At 37.1% G+C, this 20,464-nt stretch overlaps 1 long non-coding RNA gene and 1 pseudogene across 1 annotated transcript; both read right to left on the bottom strand.

Moving 5' to 3' along the window:
• Positions 1 to 67: 67 nt before the first annotated feature.
• Positions 68 to 2,616, bottom strand: LOC125583492. Its single transcript, XR_007320524.1, has 2 exons — positions 732 to 2,616; positions 68 to 625 (listed from the first exon to the last, which is right to left on the bottom strand). It is a non-coding gene; the product is annotated as an uncharacterized LOC125583492 (long non-coding RNA).
• Positions 2,617 to 12,944: 10,328 nt separating this feature from the next.
• LOC111203887 lies at positions 12,945 to 18,957 on the bottom strand (annotated as a pseudogene).
• Between the last annotated feature and the right edge of the window lie 1,507 nt (positions 18,958 to 20,464).

Consider the following 20,464-nt stretch of genomic DNA (forward strand, 5'->3'; position numbering starts at 1 on the left):
ACGTCATTAAGTAGTTTAACCATAGAACAACACGTGTCCCTCTTTTTTAGTACGCTGCGTTTCTATATTTAACGTGAACATGTTTTTACCACTTTTTCCATTAAAGCCCAAATGGATTTGAAAAGTGCAAACGAAGGCCCAAATACAACAAGCTAATTACATCTAACCAAACTGTTAATACTAAAAATTAACACACTAAGATGTAATTAGAGATTTGAAGAGAGATCTAGAAAGAACTAGGGGAAACCTCATCGTCTCTACTCTAACATCGACGCTAGAGACGTTTGCCACCACCGTCTCCCCATGATTTTCAATCCCCGTGAAAACTCCTACCTTTACTACATCAGGCCTTCAATAATTGGTGATGATTTCTTCGCAGATGGTTGCTGGGAGAAGTATACTAACTCTAACCTTGATTCACCAGAGAAAACAAAGCCCACACCTGACTTAAACAAGAGTACTATTTAGAAATCTCTCCCCGTACCAATATAGAACCTGATATGATGTATGGCGGTGATAGTAACGTCACGACATGATCTGACGGTGGTGTTGCGTTTTGTTGCCGCCATTGTTGTTGCGTTTTGTTGCCGCCATTGTTGTTGTTGTCCACCGTATGGTCCTCCGGCTGAGAAACGCAAGAACATTCCAAATCTCAAAATCGGAAATGTTGAAAATCGACAAAACATTGAAACTTTCTAACAAATTAATTATCATTTCCATAAAGCTTATACCTTTGGGACAGAAGGAGGTGGAGGAACATAGTAAACATCTTCTTCGTCTCTTCTTCGTTTCTTCTTACAAGCTAATAATCCATCGGAAGAAGAAGACGACACGGCGGAGACGGCGAAGATGGAGTTCGAGAAGGCCCTCCGCTGCCGCCACTTGAGGGATTGGACGGTGGTCCTGAGGATGATGGAGGGTTTAGAGTAGGGGGTCTAGGAGGAGTGATAGGTGCGGTAGGAGATCCCAGTGTAGTTGGAGCGGGTGGAGACGGCTGAGTTGGAGCGGGTGGAGACGGCTTAGGAAAAGGCGGCGAAGATCCCGGCGTAGATAGAGTGGGTGGAGATAGATTAAGAACAGAGGGTGTAGAGGGAGAAGACAGAGGAGGAAATGTGGGAATAATGGGTGGCGGCGAAGGAGAAGAAGAAGGTGTGGTGGCTGTGGAGTTTGATAGTGGAGATGGTGGCTAATCCAGGAGACGGCTCCGAGGACAATGCTTTGCTTAGATCTAAATAAAAAAGGAGAGAGGAGGCTAGGGTAAAGTTAAAAGGAGGGAGGAGGCTAGGGTAAAGTTAATTGAATTTATGTTTTAATCATTTTTCTATGGGGATGATTTTTTGGACAATGAAGCTGTTATGGGGTCCCACACGATTCTTTGAGTTATTTCTTTCTATGTTATAATTTTATAAATGCGTATGTTCTGTTTAACAATTTCTTACAACAGTTTTAAATTTGGAAACAAATAATTGTTTGCTGTGATTATCAAGGGAGAATACGATTAATGTACCATTATGATAATTTGATATTTAATAGCGTTTTAGAAAGAAAAGATCAAAATAGTCTTTTTTATTTTGAATTTTTTAATATTTAATTTTTTAAATTTTTTTTTAAACTATATCCCTAAAACCACACTCCTTAACTCTAAACTCTAAGTTTAGATTTGATAACCCTAAGAAATTCTCTTATATTTACTATTTAATAAAATTTATTTTGATCATTTTCTTCATTGATGGTCATTTTTGTGACAAAAACTCAAAAAATAATATCCTAGAGAATTTCTCAAAAATATATGTGAATTAAAGGATAGAAATGCAACAAATTATTTAAAGAGATCATTTGGTCTTAAAGAGATACGTATACACAAATTATTTTACAAAAAAATATTATTTATTGTATTAATTGCATTAAGAGGAGAAGGCGTAATAACAATTTTTTGCATGTGTGGAAAATAGTTGGAATTCTTCTTGCTCCAAAGCAAAGAAAACAGCTGGACTATTGCATTAAATCACATACTCAAAGCCACTTACTACGTCATCTCCAACTTAAAACCTTATTTTAAAGGGATCAAAATCTCAAAATGAAAATGTGAGGGTTGATTGCTCTAACTATGAATCCTCAAAAAAATCTTTAAAAGTTTATTTATTTATATTGTAATCTTTCACATTAACAAAAGTTATTAATATGGATAAAACTTCACAAATGCATATAAAATATACGTTTAACACGTTATATAACACACGTTATTATAATATGATACAATACTTTAATATTATTGTTTCTGGTTTACACAACTAATAATTAACCGACTTAATAATAAATTTTACTCAAAATGCTTGGTTAATCTATGATTACAAGTTTGTCTCTTTCCTCACTATACTCTTTAGATGCATCCAATACCAGAAAACTACTAAAAATTATGTGATGACACGATGAAAAAAAAAATACTTATCAATACGGTATGGTATATTTAGTCTTCAAATACAATAATATATACAAAATTTAACTAATATGTATATTTTAAAATATAACAATTTATATTGAATATTTACTCTAACTATTTATATAATTTCTAAGAACTCATCCCGCCCGTAGGGCGGGCCGGCCCTAGTAATATATAGACAATATGAATAATGAATAAAGATTGTATCAGTTACAAATAATAATAATAATTTCTTAGTGTCATCTAATCTATTAAAAGAAGAATACAAAATTAGATTAACCTTTAATAAAATTAGATTAACCCTTAAACTTAAACAATATTTACAATAGAAATAGAATGTCACTCAAGTAATTAATAATACCTTTACTTTAAACATTTAATATTGTCTTTTCCTAATTTAATACACAATTACCTAAACTAAATTCACAACAATTACATTTTTTTTGTCTTTTCCTAATATAATACACAATTACCTAAAATAAATTCACAACATTCACAAAATTACCTAAATCCACGTTACTCTTTTATTTTTCTAACAAACTCTTCTTTCTCACTAATATAATTATTACATGCCCCAATATAATTGTTTATCAAATTTAATGCAAATAATCCATTTTTGTTTTATTTATACTTTCTCGGGAGTTATTGTTGAATGTTTGTATATTTTCATATACTATATAAACATAATAACTTAAACCGCTTTAACATTTGGTGATCCCCTTCCCACGTATATATAAATCATCAAAAACAATTTTATTGTGATTTAAATTGCAATATAACTTAACAAACTATTGATTTTTGAACCCACAATCTTTAAGAATATTCTCTATTATTAAAAATTGCACCAGTTGTTAAAAAATCATGCTCATTCCTTTTGGGTTGGGTTGGGGGGGGGGATATCAATATTTTTTATAATTTATTTTACCTATAAATCAAATTCTGTAACTGATTTAATATAGCACTAGATTATGAGAAATATTTTTTTTAACAAAATCTAATTTACAACATCAATAGATTTTAACATATTTTTATAAGTAATGTTTTAACATTTTTGTATTAGTGTTTTTGAAAACTATATAATTATATTATTTTATACTTATATTAAATAGGAAATTATCTAAAATATTAATTAATTTTGTTTTAATTATTTCAATCCATTTCATTACGAAGTTTTAATAAATATCTGTAATTGTTTAAATTAAAATTGTGATATATACTTATTTGATAAATTTTTAATTATAAAAGTTATTTGATGTTAATTTATTGACTCTAATATTATCTTTTTTTTAAAATGATTCTGATGTCAACTTAAACCAAACATAATTTCAAATATATAGTTATATGTTCTTAAGAATAAAAAAAATTTAAGAATATGCTCTCGCATATTAATTTGATTTTTTATATATCTAAACCCGCAAAAAATAGTTATACTTATTTTAAACTTTTTATAAATTATTTGGATTGTTTTAAATCAAATAATTTAAGAAATGACAAATAAAAGTTATTAAAAAGTATGACCTAATTTTTTATATTGTTTGGACACAAGGTTCATTATTGTGTTGTTTGCAAACACATTTAGTAGTATAATGTTATTTTTCATAATTACAACGGTGAGTTTAAATAATATAAAAAAGGTGTCTTCAATTTAAAAATTTACAAAAAAGTTGGGTCCATGAGAATAATTCAGTTTTAATAAAAGAGATTGATTTAGCATATACTATATCTATCCTATTAAAGTTGAAGTGTTTTTTTTAAATACATCTTGCGACTGCCTTAATAATAACTATTAGAAATAGTATTTTATTTTCTTAGGAAAACATATGGGTGTAATCAATTTTTTCAAGTTCCTTATTAGGAATACTAGGTATCGTTATCCGCGCCAAGGCGCAGAGTTTTTGCATTTTAATCTATTTTTGTCTCTTGCTCACTAATATAGCATTCAGTTTTTCAATGCATTTTATCTTCACCATCTCATTTTGTCTTGTTTACATTTTTTTTACGTTCTGTCGTTTGATTTGTCTTAGTTTTGGCTTGTGTAATAACTTAACCCTGCTCATTCTTCTTTCATTCTTTATTGATTGATATTTTTATCTCGCTTAGCTCTGTGTTGCCACTAATTTGCTCGAATCATTTTTCATCATCTGCTTCGTATTCTTTTCATATTCATTAACTATTATCTCCGATCTCTTTAAATCCTAAAAATCCTACATGTTCTTTTGTTTATTAAATCACATATTAAATATTGTTGAAACTGTTTATTTATTCTAATAAATCCTTATAGGTTATAACTAAGATGATATGGATAAAAGACTGATTATAATTTAGTTGAAATTAAAGTCTAAAGTAGAAGTTATTAAATTTGTAATCCTTCTTTTTGTCATCCAAGATAGCTTTAGTCAAATCAATTATATTGATTTAGAAAACCCATAAGCTATTTCAATATCAAACAACAAAAAACGCATTTGTTATTGATGCTGCGGCGGGTTTCATGTACTATAAACATAATTGCTTGTCACAACTGTTAATAAACCCAAATGTGTTTACAAAAGCTACCCATATAAGAGTTTCATACTCATTTCTCTAGTCATCTCCTATGTTAGTAGCTATCATAATACAATCATCAAACAAAGGACATATCTCTTAGTTCCATATAGAATATGCAAAATGACTGTTTTCTGCAGACTCCATGATCACTGAGTATTATAAATATCAAACTCTGTCTATGGTCTATTTATATTTTGAGGAAATGCTTCGAAATGTAGCTTCCAAATAATGATTTCCAGGTCAACACATTGCATGTTAACCTCCACAATGGGATCAGCAGATCTGCAGATACCGCTACATGTGGAGTCGAACGCAGCTACACATATGTTCCCTGCTTGTGCCTTTCATTCACAATCTGCAATTCTCCCAAGAACCAGAATCAATGTTAAATGGGGTAAAAGTTTTAGAGTCACAACAGACTTTGTATAGCCAAGCCCAATAAACCAAGCACCCAACGTAACATCCCCATTTGCCTATTAGTGCAGAAAATGACTTGATCATTATATAGTAGCATCGAGAAGTTAGATGGAGAATGAGGTATGAATACAAAGTAGACAAAACAGTTAAAATCTTACTGATTATGGGAAATATAAGAAATCAATTCTCTTGAAATGACGTATAACTGTCCAATAGCGTGACAGAAGTACTTTTTCCTGTTCTCACCAAACTTCCAATTCTAAATGTATATATAAATCTATTAGAGTTATTGCCAGCGCTCTGTTGCGATATTTGTTAGCTAAAATAATCCATCCAACATAATAGGAAAAAGAAACCAACGAAATTATAAAGCTAACCATCAGCTGAGATGCTTTTGCTGTCCTGACACATTGCAACCTTAGTGATTTCACTGTCAAAAGTAACAAACTAAGCAGTCATATACATCCGAGATATTTATTTACAAACAGTTCTTAGCACAGAAAAAGCATATTATTATGTTACGGATGATAAGTTTGATGCATAAATACAATTTATAATTTTTTTCAACTGAACATTTGTGCCTACTGAATTACCTTACAACACCCACTGCATTGTGATTTTGGCATGTTAAAGCTGAGAATCAACATTGGAGCTTGCGTTAGCATTTGGAACATGAAATATAGCACCATCAATTTCCAGTGTTAATTCCATTGACAATAGCTGTGCAAAAGAACTCTGCTAGTAAGGTAATCGTGATTAGTAATTCTTTACATCTTCGTGTCGTACAACTTCAAAACGATATACATTTACAATCGACGGCTCTCAAAGATGGACCGCAAACCATCTAATGATATGCTTACCTCGTCGTATAAGTAATCCATGTCACTTCCCTCCCACAGGTAACGTTGCTGGTGCAGATCAATTCCCTCCACCTCTTTCTCATCATTAGGATGCTATGCAATATACCCTCTGTAAGGTTCAAATTTATGTCGCTAGAATTATCAGAGAAAGAAATATAAAGTACCCTCCAAATCTTCAGGAGCATCAACATTTTCTTTATTCAATGATCTCCATTTAACCTAACAACCATCAAAATAAAAAGAATGTGAGGCACATAATCTTCAAAATCCAAGTTTAATGAATGGAAAAAAAAACTCAGGAAGACAGAAAATGTCAAACACTCACTGGCTTCTTCTTCTTTTACTTATTGGCTCCCGTGAATGAACTGTCAAAGCCATCATTATTTGCAGGAGCCATCATTATTTGCAGGAAAAAAGATTAAACAAAGCAACTGATGAAAAGAAACAAATATGTTTCACATCACATAAACTCTTCTTGAACAATCAGGCAACGGATAGTATGTCTCCTGTGTGACTCAGCTGAGTCCTCGATGGCATCATGAACGACAAATGTCTTCTTCTTCTTCTTGGTTAGATCAAAGGTTGCAAGTTAAGGATGACCAAAGAAAATTAAAACCACACAATCATAATTTATCAGGCAAAATAAAAGAACCGATGATGAATTTATTAAAGATGGGGAGATGTAGACACTAAAGAAGAAAAACTGATTCATGAAACTCAAAGAGTCAATCTGTATTTCTTAGATGAGTCATGAACCGATGATTAAAAATTGAAAGCCCTAAACTTCCATTGAAGAGAACGCTTACAGACCAAAGAGGTTTATTGAGTTTTTTTTTTAAAGAATCTCATTTCAAAACGTGAGTTATAAAGTATTTATTAAATCATTAGATAAAATAAATAAGTGTGGGTCCCAAAGAGAAAACCGAAGAAGCAAAGGTTTCCGACCTTCATAAATATATATTTGTTTCAGCCATTAATGTACAAAGAATCCTTTAGCTCAGTGGTATAAATGTTGTTCTTTAGATCTCAATAACCCGGGTTCGAGCACAAACTTGATATTTTTTTCACACTTTTTAAAAGTGGGATCCACATATCGCAGACGTGTCGCATCAGGAATGATGCAATTGTTCTATTATAACGTAGATTGTAATCGATTTGTTTGATAAAAAATGGAATATTCCCATCGAAATCAACTCTACAGTCTCGCCATATCTAACAATTAAATACAAATGAATTAATATTTTATATCAATTCAATCACCTTATATATACACCTCTTATCTTATAACTATTTTCCCATTCGGAAATCACAGAGAAATACAGAAAATGGTGACTAACCAAAGTTTTTCACTTTTTAAAGATGTGAAACATCAATTATTTTTCCAGACAAATCTGTTGAAATTTTAGTGAGTTTCGTCTATGTAAAAAGAATTAAAGCCTATTTTCATGTATTGTTTTATGGCCCGTTTGTAATTATCCAAGTTTTGTTTATATAATTAGATATTGAATTTCTAACATGTTTAAAATATTTAAGTGTCAATTTTTTTTAATAAATATTTGTAACTGATTTTAAATTTTACCCAAAACGTCGTAAAATTAACAATATGTTTAAATCATACAATAAAATATGAAAAATGTTAATATAAATTTGACTGACGCGTATATTAATACATAGATCCAACATTGTTTTTTATAACTACATACCTTATACAACATTCTTCTAAAAATAGAAATATATAACACGATACGGTAAGGCAATATATGGTCTCAACAATAAAATAAAGTAGTGAAAGTGCAACCATTAAATTATTATGTTTTAAAATGTTTATATAACTATCGTAAAACAAACACCCGCACGGACGTGCTGGTCAAGCTCTAGTTTCTCTTATATCCCACGTCTCGATCTATCCATGATCGTATTAAAAAAATGTTTAAAAAATATTAAGACGGTCATTAGACGTTTTATATGACTTGTATTAGTGCCTAAGACCATGATTAACCCCAATCTCTTAATTGTGGTTCTTAGTTTCGGTTAAGAGATGATTATTAGCTTTTCTTAGATTTTAACTAAGAAAAGCTAAGAACTGTCTCTTAAATTAGAGATATAAGAGTCGTCTCTTAGTCGAAAAGTGTAAAAAAAAATAAAAAAAATGTCAAATCATGAGTTAAGAACCTCGGCTAAGAGACCGGAAATCATGTAACTGCCTAACCTATTTTTGGAACAGTGATTCAAATTTCACATTGGCCAATAATGGAAGACAATCAAGATAGAATGGTGACATTACTTGCTTTACAAGAAACCTCTGCTTTTGTGCCTTAGGCTAACAAATTCATTTTCTCTCGGTTCAATTTACATCCCGGTTTGCTTCCTGATGCTGCTCTAATGTGGCATCCTCTGGATGGTTAACGAGCTTTGAGAGTTCATCATCTGAGGTTATTGCAAACTCAGCTAATGAACTCACTGCAACTGGCATTCCATGGCAGACTACTTTAACTGCAATCTCAGCCAACTTCTCTACCTTGTCAGCTTCATCAAGCTCCATCCTCTCTGTTCTTCCTGAATATGATTCCTCTTTAACCTTTAGAGAAAATATTTAACTCATCATAGAAGCAAAGAAACCGAGTTTGTCTACCACATGCTTCTCGTTTAACCCCTTTGAATAGCCTTGACCATCCTATGCAGACTTCAAAGACAGGTGATGGTACGTTGATGATGTGACTTTCTCTAGGTCAGGGTCGCATCTGAGTAACCAGCTGGTTAAAGACAACACATATGATCTCTGAGAGGTGGTCCATGCTTGGAAGCAAGCTCTCCAGATTAGTAGCTGAGCCACAAGATTTAAAGCGGACCGAGTTACTCTCAATGTTGATCTTCTTGTGATGTTGGTTACTGGGTATGGTTGCAGCAAGTAATAATGTGAACATAGCTTGGGCTTCGGCATGACAGATGGGCCAGAAGCAATGCTGATGTGACTTGGGCCAAGAACACGCAGGCCCATTCCAGCTGAAACACCTAGTCACATATAAACATGACGTGAGTATGTTGATTAGGTTAAGCCGCACAATACAAGAAGGTTGTTACATAGCAGACAGCAACAAGTATTCAGATCAAGGTGAAGTGCAAGGGGAAGGAGACAACAATACAAGATCAATAGCTTAGGCCTAAGTCTAGTTGATCTAAGGACTTTGTTGTATTCTCTTGTGAAGAGTATTTGATACTTGTGTAACAAACTATTTAGAACACTACTTTGGTGTTTCTAGAGTCTCTTTGATCTAGTGAAGTTTGGGAGCAGAAGTTCTCCCACGAGACTTACCGTGCCAAAGGCCGGGAACTCGTTAAATTGACTGTGTCATTGCTTTCAGTTTAAAACCTAGATCTAAGACTAACTTGGAACCTAAGTAACCTAAGCTAAATTCTCTTACAAGTGGTATCAGAGCTTCCGGGTTATTAAAGCTACTTAGGAGAGAGAGACAGAGTCATATCCATTACCTGTTCAATGGTGACTTCGAAGGAACGTGTGGATATTGACCGGTTCGAGGGTGATGGTGATTTCGCCCTGTGGAAGGTGAGGATGCTTGCTCACTTTGGAGTGCTTGGGCTTAAGTCCATTCTCACTGACGAGAAGCTTCTAAAGGAGGGATCAGACGCAAAAGATGAACCTGAGTCTGCCATGAAGGACTCGGGAAAGGGACTGGCTGGAATTGTTGACCCTGCACCTGCGATAGACCCTGCAAAATTTGAGAAATCAGAAAAGGCCAAAGACCTGATTGTGCTGAATGTTGGGAATATGGTACTAAGGAAAATTCAACATTGTGAGACTGCTGCTGCAATGTGGAGTACACTGAATAATCTCTACACAGAGACTTCCCTACCCAACAGGATTTATCTACAACTCAGGTTCTACACTTTCAAGATGGTTGACTCAAAATCTATTGATGAGAATGTTGATGACTTCCTAAAACTTGTAGCAGACTTAAACAATCTGCAAGTTCAAGTATCAGAGGAAGTTCAAGCTATTTTACTGTTAATTTCTCTACCTGCTAAATATGATCAACTCAAGGAGACTCTCAAGTATGGGAGAGACACACTGAGCCTAGCTGAGGTTACTGGTGCTGCAAAGTCTAAAGAAAGAGAGTTGATCGAGAGTGGTAAGTTCATCAGGTCAGGTGGAGAAGGTCTGCTTGTAGACAGAGGCAGATCAGAACAAAGGTCCGGAAAGGGCAATGGAAAGACATACAAAGGTAGATCTCAGAGTCGACATGGGAGATCCAAGTCTCGTTCCAGGAACAACAAAAACACTAAGGGATATTTTGTATGTGGAAAGGAAGGTCATTGGAAGCGTGATTGCCCTGAAAGGAGATCAGCCAAGTCGCAAGACTCGGCGAATGTAGCAGAAGAGGAAAAGCAACCTCTAATACTCACAGTCAGCACTCAATACACTAAGGACGAGTGGGTGATGGACTCAGGATGCTCATTTCATATCACACCTGATAAGAGCTTCTTATTTGATTTGGAAGAATTTAAGGGAGGCAAAGTGTTGATGGCGAACAACACTCATAACAACATTCAGGGAATTGGGAAAATTAAAATTCTAAATCCAGACGGTTCTTTGGTTATCTTAACAGGAGTTAGATACATGCCAGACATGAGCAGGAATTTAATTTCTTATGGAATGTTGGAAACAGCAGGATGTCGATATGAAGGAAGAGATCTCACAGTTTATTTCTTCAAGGATGATAAAAGAGTTCTGTCTGGACGGTGTCACCTGGGATTGTATTATTTTCAAGGAACAATTTTAAGAGGAGAAGCTAATCTATCCAGAGCAGAGAAGAATATGACTAATGTTTAGCATTCACGCCTCGGTCATATGAGTCTTAATAACATGTCAGAACTTGTCAAAAGGTGATTTATTGTCGATAAGGATGTTAAGACGCTGGATATCTGTGAACATTGTATCATTGGGAAGTCACATAAGCAAAGCTTTCCCAAAGCTAAACATGTGACTAATGGAATTCTGGAGTATGTTCATTCTGACTTATGGGGTTCTCCTTGTACACCAGACAGCCTTGCTGGAGCTAAGTATTTCGTCACTTTTATTGATGATTTTTCAAAAAAGGTCTGGATTTATTTTCTGAAGACTAAGGATGAGGTATTTTCTAAGTTCAGAGAATGGAAGGCTGAAGTTGAAACTAAAACAGAGAAGAAAATCAAGTGTTTAAGGACAGACAATGGTTTGGAGTTCTGTAATAAATAGTTTGATGATTACTGCAAGAAGGCTGGGATTAAGAGGCACAGAACCTGCACTTACACTCCGCAGCAGAATAGAGTTTCAGAAAGAATGAACAGAACAATTATGGATAAGGTGAGATGTATGTTAGCCGAATCTGGCTTGGACCAAAGCTTCTGGGCAGAAGCTGCATCTACTGCGATTTATTTGATTAATAGATCACCTAACTCTACGCTGGAATTCAAAATGCCTGAAGAAGTGTGGTCAGGTTATAAACTTGATTTGGGACATCTCAGAACGTTTGGATACACTGCTTATGTGCACATAACCGAGGACAAAACGGGACCTAGAGCCATCAAGGGAGTGTTCGTAGGATACCCTATGGGCACTAAAGGTTACAGGGTCTGGATAGAGGAGGAAGGCAGATGCAGAACAAGCAGAAACGTTGTCTTCAACGAGGATGAGCTGTACAAACACACTGTTGCTAAAGGAAAAGAAAGCACAGAAGTGACTAAGAAAGAAAAATGAGCTAAGAAGAAGGTTTCTTTCAGTGATGATTTGATCAGAGGGCCTTCTCCTTCTGTCGAATCCGAAGGCACATCTGATCAAGGTGGAGAAGAATCATCGTCTAGCTCTAACAGCTCTAGTGACGAAGAACAAGATCACGAGGTTGAGAGTGAAAGTGGTGACACTGAAACTCTTGACACCTACGTTCTAGCACGAGATAGAGAAAGGAGACAGAACGTGAGACCACCATCTCGATATGAGGATGGGAACTTTATGGCTTATGCGCTTAATGTGATTGATGATTTGGAAGTTCAGGAACCAAAATCCTATGCAGAAGCAATGAGAAGTCGTGAAAGTAAGCAATGGAAGCACGCTGCAGAAGAAGAAATGGAGTCTCACAGAAAGAATAGAACCTGGGATCTGATTGATAAGCCTGAAAAGGCAAAGCTTGTGGGATGCAGATGGCTATTCAAGCTAAAGCTAGGAATCCCAGGAGTTGAGGATGAACGATACAAGGGCAGATTAGTTGCCAAAGGATATTCACAAAGAGAAGGAGTCGACTACAATGAGATCTTCTCTCCAGTGGTAAAACATGTTTCCATCAGGCTAATGCTTAGCATTGTGGTGAATCTATACTTAGAACTCGAGCAGATGGATGTGAAAACAGCTTTTCTACATGGAAGCTTGGAGGAAAGAATCTTAATGGAACAGCCTGAAGGCTTTATAAAACCAGGAACAGAGAACAAAGTGTGCTTGCTGAGAAAGTCTCTGTATGGTTTGAAGCAGTCTCCAAGAAGATGGAACCATCGGTTCAACAGCTTCATGAAGGATCAGCTATTTGAGCGTTGCAGTAAAGATCTATGTGTCTATATGAGAGACGTTAAAACCGACAAAGCCATCTACCTGCTCCTCTATGTCGACGACATGTTGATTGCTTCAGGAAACAAGAAAGTGATCAAGGATCTTAAAGAAAAGATGAGTGGAGAGTTTGAGATGAAAGATATGGGAAAAGCATCCAGAATACTGGGAATGGACATCATCAGAGATAGAAAGAAAGGAACATTGATTCTGTCTCAAAGAAAGTACATTGAAAAAGTGATAAAAACATTTGGAATGCAGGACGCCAAGGCTGTAGTCACTCCCACCTCTTCTCAGTTTAAGCTTCGAAGTCTAACAGAAAAACAATGGAAAGAAGAGGCAGCACATATGGAAAGGATTCCATATGCCAGTGCCGTAGGAAGCCTAATGTATGCAATGGTCGGGTCGAGGCCCGACCTAGAATTTGCAGTAGGCTATGTTTGTCGCTTCATGAGTAAACCAGAAAGGGACCACTGGTCAGCAGTCAAGTGGGTTCTACGATACTTAAAGGAAGCAATGAACTCATCTCTAACATTCAGAAAGCATTCTACACTAGAAGTTGAAGGCTATTCAGACTCAGACTATGCAACAGACATGGACAGATGACGCTCAGTTACAGGTTATGTTTTCAAGTTTGCAGGCAATACAGCTTCATGGAAATCATTTCTACAATCAGTTGTTGCACTTTCAACCACAGAGGCCGAATATATGGCTATGAATGAAGCAGCTAAAGAAGCAATGTGGCTAAAAGAGATATGCGCAGAGCTAGGATTCAAACAACAGGGAATCAAACTATACTGCGATTCTCAAAGTGCCCTAGCTCTAGCAAGAAATCCAGTCAATCACGAGAAGACTAAGCACATAGCTACCAAGTTCAACTTCATTCGAGACCTAGTGGAAGCAGGAGACATAGTTCTACACAAGATTCATACAAATGCTAATCCTGCAGATTTCCTAACGAAGAGAGTACCTGGTCAGAAGTTCCAGCTTTGCTGTGAACTTTTGAATGTCCACTGATGAGATAGGAAGAGGCTCCAGGTGACTATGGTTGTCTAAACTTCACCCTCGTAGATCACAAGTAACAAACGCATGTTAGTGAATACGAAGGAGGAGTCAATTGATGGCCAAAAGTATCGTGACAAGAGACAGGAGATGTTACCTGGAGCAGAAGTAAAATCGAGAAGAGTGCTCGGTTCAGGTGGAGGAGTTCACCAAACAACACCAACCAGTCACGGGTTTGGTGTTAGGAATGTCGTCACCAACCATTTCTTCAAAGTGCTTTTCTAAACCACAACGAGCTACAAGAAACAAAAGGAGTTGTTGAGAAGTTCTGTTGATAAGAAGCAGGGAAGCAACGCGTTTAGAGCTCACCGAGCTAAAGCAGAGTACTCAGATCAAGATACAGAATCATCAGGGTCGTACTAGGGCCGTCATACGTGAGGGTGCCCTGAAACGTCAGATGGAACAGATCAGAGTAAATCGAAAACACGTAGAGGGATGAGGACTTGTCAGTTCATACCTCGGTTCACAGAAGAGGTGGAGCGTGACAGTGGAGCTCGAGTAAGAGCCGGAATCATGTCGGAGAAGACATGCAAGACACAAGGAAGTAAAGGATCAGTGAAATTCCCAAGAAAGCTCTCGGCTTTCTTTACAGAAGACCCTAATCTCAAAGCTAAAATGGAGATCAGATGTACCTGGAGATAACAGAGGAGCAGAGGGACGTCGGTACAACTGAGCTGATCGAGATCTCTCGGAAATCTGAGCCAAGACCATTTCTCTGGTGGAGGTTCGCGAGAAGAGAGACGGCGAGAGAGAGAGAGAGAGTAGAGACTGATGTCTTTCTTTCGCAAGAAGACAAAAGAGACCAAGGCGTGAGGCTGTCGGCACAAGGGTTCATCGAGGTGGGCCAGGATCGGGCCTTAACCAAGCTGGTGGAGATTTGTGAACATAGCTTGGGCTTCGGCATGACAGATGGGCCAGAATCAATGCTGATGTGACTTGGGCCAAGAACACGCAGGCCCACTCCAGCTGAAACACCTTGTCACATATAAACATAACGTGAGTATGTTGATTAGGTTAAGCCGCACAATACAAGAGGGTTGTTACATAGCAGACAGCAACAAGTATTCAGATCAAGGTGAAGTGCAAGGGGAAGGAGACAACAATACAAGATCAATAGCTTAGGCCTAAGTCTAGTTGATCTAAGGACTTTGTTGTATTCTCTTGTGAAGAGTATTTGATACTTGTGTAACAAACTATTTAGAACACTACTTTGGTGTTTCTAGAGTCTCTTTGATCTAATGAAGTTTGGGAGTAGAAGTTCTCCCACGAGATGTACCGTGCCAAGGGCCGGGAACTCGTTAAATTGACTGTGTCATTGCTTTCAGTTTAAAACCTAGATCTAAGACTAACTTGGAACCTAAGTAACCTAAGCTAAATTCTCTTACAAATAACTTGGCTTCTTCCAACGTTCGCTTTTGTATCTGGTGACACTCTGCCATCACTTTCCACATCCTAGCTAATCTGTAAAACGTTATTATCATCAGTGTTAATTACAAGTAAAAGAGAGACGTATCAAAGCCACACCGTACCCTTGAAGAAGCTTAAGAATCTGTGGAAGCAGTTCTTGGTCGCGAAGAGACTCGATCCTTGAAGAGACAGACTCTATTGAGTGTATAGAAACCTTCAAATGAGTGTGTAGATCTCTGACTATAGCTCTTGTTTTACCAACTGCGGAAGAGTCATCTCTTTTCGCTTCATGGTTCCTTAGAACTAAACGTTTCTTCTCATATGCAATCCTTACACGTTCTCCTGACTGTCATCACAAGCATCTAAGCTTAGTCAGAGAAAGAGTGTGAACTGAAACCTCTGTTACAAGTTATTACATTACCTTGACTTCATCATAGAGTTTCTTCTCCCACACGGTCCAACGTAGATTGATGACTACCAGATATCATACAAGACTCTTCTGAAAAATCACTACTGCTGCTTTGAGAGATGATCAAGAATCTTGATGAGGAGGAGAAAGAGGATGTTGATGAGAACAAAGCTACCGGATTCAGCATTTTCTTGGCTGCAATTAGAAAAGAGATTCAGAACCGTTTAGTCATTATAAACCAAAGATGATTATATAATCTTACCGCTGAGTTGGTCATTATAGATTGCGTATTGCACTTTACTAGCTTCCAGTAAACCTGAGACTTCATTAGCAGAGGTACATATGGATGGTGGCAAACTGATCTTCAAGATCCTTAATAACTTCTCCCATGCTCGTTGGCCTTCTGTTTAAATTCACAGTGTAGCCATGTGTCTCTTCTCCTTTTGAATCATTTGTTGTAACCTCAATGTTTCACGTCCCTCTCATTCTCAGCTTTTTATTTGACTGTATGTGAACTCCTCAGTAACATGTTCTACTTCATATTCTTGATTCATTTCACAATCTTCTGATGCTTTCATGTTATGATGATGATCATCTTCTTCTTCAAGATCAGAGATCCTTTCTTCCTCACAACTCGACTCATCTCATCGTCCATACCACTCTGGTTATTATCATAATTATATCCGTTATAGTCCATTGGCGCGAATTGGTTCCAAAAGAAGTCCCACTGAGAGTTATGCGGCGAAGGAGGTTGTATATAAGGACAGCATGTTCCTAAGAAACTATATGCTCCATAAGTTTCAGCCTTGTAAGTCTCATCAGGTGATGTCTCTTGAACCTGAACACGTCTGCTTCCACTTGGCTCAAGTAACTGACTTATAGTTCTGACTAAATGAACTCATGTGGCTCGTCTTCTTGTACGTAATTACGCGCGTAGAGCGTCTGAAACGTTTCTTAGAGACTGGATATAAGCAATGCGAGAAGAAGCAAAGCTGGTTTCAATGGTCTGATCTAATCGACTCCAATGAACCCGGTTTGATGGAAGAGTTGATGATGATACTGATGGAACGGTTTGTTGACTGATTCCACAATCAACCACGAAAGAGAATACTTGAATCCACAAGCACTCTAATTCGCCAATCAATAAGACAAGTGAATCCACACAAGGCTTGATGATCAAGATAACTCAAAGACACAAAGACTTTGAAGAAAAGAAATTGAAAAGTTTATTATTTCTTAGGTAAAAGATTCGTCCTTACAATATATAACTAATGTGCTTATATAGGTTCAGTACAATGATTTAGAAAGCTAAGTAAAATGAGAAAACATGCTGAAATTAAGAAATCTAGCCGTTAGGCCTTAATGAGAGAATCTGAGCCAAAATGGGAAATGTGTGGAGCTGCTTGTATCTGGACAACTTTGGAAAGATCCTAGGAACCTTGGGGAGCTTCTGGTTGATGAAAAAAATAGCCAAATCACAGCCAAGAGTGTAGAAAACTAGCCGTTGGGATTTAAAGAAAATTGGCTCCAAAAATGGCAAGTTGAGATGGTGAAGAATCTGGCTAGGTTTAGTGCATGGTATGAACTCTCCAAGTGGTCTTAGATGTAATGATTTATCTCCTGGTTTCCACACGTGAGTTTGAGTTGCACACTCCTTAAGCAAAGAATTATTTTCCTTAAATAGAACCAGTTCGGATGCAGTGTAGGTCGCCTGACTTGTAAATGATATATCTCCTAAAGCATTACTCCTTTTAGTATGAAACCAATTCGCCGCGTGCTCTGGTTGAGTTGAGAATCTATAGCAAGTTGTTTCACGGTCAAATTCCTCATAGTTGCAAAGATATCCTTCTTTGAATGCACCTATGTCCTGGTTGGCTTCTTTAGTTTTTTTTTTTTTTTTTTTTTTGTTGATAACTCTGGTATCTGGGCAGCCACAGTCCCAACTATCCCCCCGTAGGGGGTCCAGCGCCCCAGCGGAAGAGATGTTAAATCCGCTGTGGCCGGGGTTCGAAGTCGTGATGGCGGGCACCTCAGCCGAGGTTCCTTTACCACCAGACCACGAGGCCTGGTTGGCTTCTTTAGTTTTCCTCAGCTTCATGTTCTTCACTGATTTACTCCTGGTTCCTTTCTCATTTTCTGATGATGACTTGAGGTCCTCATCAGGTCCTATGATCAACTGCTTGTTTGATGAAACGTTTCTTGTCTTTGCAGATCTTAACAGGTTCATCGTCGTCACTACCTAACTTTGTATTAGGACATCCCATTTCGATTAAAGCTCAGATTAAGTGTTGAGGGAAACTACAAGAACTAAGAACAATAATATCAGATTCCAACATGTAACTAAACGCAACAGAACATTAATTAAAGACACAAAAGAAGTTTCTTTGTGTCTTAGAGTTTATGTTCTTTTGTCTTAAATTATGATTGTGTACAGTTCACCGTGAAGTCGAGAACTCAAACTATCAATCAAAAACCCTTTACACATTTGTTTATACTTTTCTTCATATGAGGGACCCGAATCAAAAAATATTATACAATTTTGATTTTTATTTAGAGAGAGAGAAGAAAAACAAAACTTTCAGGTGTTACAGTCAATGAAAATAAGCTGAGGAGGAGAGACAGAGAGAGAGACGTTTGAAGAAAAAGCAAACGGTCAAATGTTTGTATGAGTGGTGGTGGAGAAGAAGATGAAGAGTACGACTTGTAGTTGTTATCGACCGGGCTTCAGTTTACATTTATTTTCGATTTTTTTCACTGTCCTTTGCATTGGTTGAATCTCCTACCTTTTTATTTTTATTTTTTTGCTAAAAGGTAAATATTCATTAGTGAAAATGAAAAAACTATAAAGTTGTCCAAGTCCAAAAAAATGTGGAAAAAAAAAGACATAAAGAACATGTTAGGATTTAGATGCCAAAACATTTTACTAAAAGATTTGATCAACAACCGCTAAAGCGACTAGAAAATTTGACGACGTCAATAAACACGAACCCTAGTTTCCCGACAACGCTTCAAAGTACGAACTCTGGTCTCCCGACAGCGCTCTTAGTACACTAAGGAAACTCTCGGCACAAACCCAGTAGAGACTGTCTCCCGACGACGCTCTGAGCCACTAAGGAAGCTCTCGGCACGAACCCAGCAGAGACTGTCTCCCAACGACGCTCTGAGCACACTAAGGAAGCTCTCGGCACGAACCCAACAGAGACTGACGACACTTATCCTCAGCACAAACCCAGCAAAAACCGACGACACTTAATGACACGAACCAAGCGAGATCCTTAGACAATTAAAACCTTGATCCAATACGTGTATGAGTTATCTACACTCAACACAGGACTAGCTCAAGAGAAAAGACGAGATGAATGGCAGCCGCATCTAACACCTTGCAAAAATCCGAAACCTGCAACGATACAGCTAGAAACACAACGACCATAGCACCTAATAGACAACTCTAGTCCTGGGATGTTGCGATTCCACACAAGAAGCCACCAAGACTCAACCAAAACCAAAGACCAAATGGAAGCGATGAAAGCCTTGCCTTGCCTTGTTCAGTCTCTGAGAACCAGCGCACTGACCACATCAACCAAGTTTCCAAGCTAACGACGGAAAAACCGAGAGCTCAGAACTAAGGGCAGTCGAGACTCGATTTTCCGGTTTTGGCGGAAAAGCTCGATTTTCTGGTTTTGGCGGAAAAACTCGATTTTGCGGTTTTGGCGGGAAAACTCGATTTTGCGGTTTTGGTGGAAAAACTCGATTTTCTGGTTTGGCGGGAAAACTTGATTTTTCGGTTTTGGTAGAAAACATGATTTTTCGGTTTTGGCGGGAAAACTCGATTTTCCGGTTTTGGCGGGAATACTCGATTTTTTGGTTTTGGCGGGAAAACTCGATTTTTCGAATTTGGCGGGAAAACTCGATTTTTCGGTTTTGGCGGAGAAACTCGATTTTACGGTATTGGCGGAAAAACTTGATTTTGCGGTTTTGGCGGAAAACTTGATTTTACGGTTTTGGCGGAAAAACTCGATTTTGCGGTTTTGGCGGAAAACTCGATTTTACGGTTTTGGCGGGAAAACTCGATTTTACGGTATTGGCGGGAAAACCCGATTTTGTGGTTTTGGCGGAAAACTCGATTTTGCGGTTTTGGCGGGAAAACTCGATTTTTCGGTTTTGGCGGGAAAACTCGATTTTGTGGTTTTGGCGAGAAAATTCGATTTTGCGGTTTTGGTGGGAAAACTCGATTTTGCGGTTTTGGCGGAAAAACTCGACTTTGCGGTTTTGGCGGGAAAACTCAATTTTGTGGTTTTGGCGAGAAAACTTGATTTTGTGGTTTTGGCAGGAAATGAGTTTGCGGCTGTGGCGGAAAAAATTGTTTTTGTGGTTTTGGCGAGAACACTTGATTTTATTGTTTTGTCGGAAAATTCGTTATTAAATTTTAGAAACCCTAACTTTTTGTGACCATTGGTGATACACCCTAAATTTAAAGACCACTCTAAGGTTGGTGGATTGGATAAGCCTTGCATCGAATGAGCTAGAAAGCACAAACGATCTAAGAACGTGGATTGAATAGTGACACAAGAGGTGCGGAAAGTCTCTTGATACTACCGAACTCCTAAGCCCGAAGATATGAATCACTCCGACGACTTAGAAGCTACGATGTCCGATTAAGAACAAAGGATTCAACAAGAATAAAAAGAAAGATTTTTGATTAAAAATGTTGAATGATTAAAACAATACAATAG

This window comes from Brassica napus, chromosome C3, assembly GCF_020379485.1.
Source record: "Brassica napus cultivar Da-Ae chromosome C3, Da-Ae, whole genome shotgun sequence".
Taxonomy (NCBI): Eukaryota; Viridiplantae; Streptophyta; class Magnoliopsida; order Brassicales; family Brassicaceae; genus Brassica; species Brassica napus.